Source organism: Apaloderma vittatum, unplaced genomic scaffold, assembly GCF_000703405.1.
Source record: "Apaloderma vittatum isolate BGI_N311 unplaced genomic scaffold, ASM70340v1 scaffold11192, whole genome shotgun sequence".
Taxonomy (NCBI): Eukaryota; Metazoa; Chordata; class Aves; order Trogoniformes; family Trogonidae; genus Apaloderma; species Apaloderma vittatum.
The window spans coordinates 12,671-13,939 of NW_009703104.1; positions in this window are offsets into that span (position 1 = coordinate 12,671).

Sequence of the window (1,269 nt, forward strand, 5' to 3'; positions counted from 1 at the left end):
TACAATGTTCTGCTGAAGCCAGGAAGTTTTGTTTTTCAGTTCCATGCTATATTCTTAGTTGTTTGTACTAACAAGTCTTTTGGAACTGCCTCTCAAGATTATGTTCATGGATTTGTGCCCCTTTAGAAGACAGTGGGAAACTTTTCTATTTATCCATGAAAATCCTAGAGATGGCCCCAGATCAGATATAAGGGTTGCAAGTCTATATTCATATAATGAAAAAACATTTAAAAATATGCTACCACCAAACACCTTTTGTGCTTTGTATTGCTATGATCACCTTATGAATGTATTTGGTACAGGTAATACATAGGGTCTTATACGGGTATGAAAAAATCAGATACTATTTGAAATTTTAACACTGGTAAAATTGTCCACAAAAATATTACCTACTGTAGCTTCAGGTTAAATTACCTTTATTCTTCATTTACAAGTACTTTAAGGAGAGAGCAAGCCTGATCTAATTTCTCTAACAACGCCAGCTGTAAGGCAACTAATCGGGGTTTCAGAGGAGACGCTGTAAAAGCAAACAGGTGGTTTTCAGCACCTTGCAAGCTCTAGAGTCAACGCTGTTTGCAAACACAGTACTACCACTTGGATGACAGTGACAACATCTCAGAGAATCAGTGGGTGGTTGATGTTGGAAGAGGCCACTGGAGGTCAGATGAATTAGAGGTTAACTCCTCTGCTCAAGCAAGGCCACCTAGAGCTGGTTGCCTAGGACCGTGTCCAGATGGCTTCTAGTATCTCCGAGGAAGGAGGCTTCACAACCTCCCTGGGCAACCTGTGCCAATGCTCTGTCACCCTCACCCTGAAAAAGCGTTTCCAATTGTTCAGAGGGAACCTCTCGTGTTTCAGTTTGTGCCCATTGCCTCTTGTCCTGCCACACTAGGCACCACTGAAAAGAGATTGGCTGTTTGTGCCTTCCCTTCAGGTATTTATGTACATGAGCTCCATCTGAGCCTTCTCTTTCCCAGGCTGGACAGTCCCAGCTCTCTCAGCCTCTCCTTGTAGCTCCAGTCCCTTTGTCATTTTCACCAGACACTCTCCAATAGCTCTGTAATTTTCTTTAAAATGCTGAACCCTAGATAGCTCCTATATGTCTACAAGAAAGCTGGTGAGGGGCTTTTTAGGATGTTGGGTAATGATAGGACTAGAGGGAATGGATTAAAGCTGGAGATGGATTGGTTCAGATTGGACGTTAGAAGAAGTTCTTCCCCGTGAGGGTGGTGAGACACTGGCACAGGTTGCCCAGAAAGGGGGGGGGAG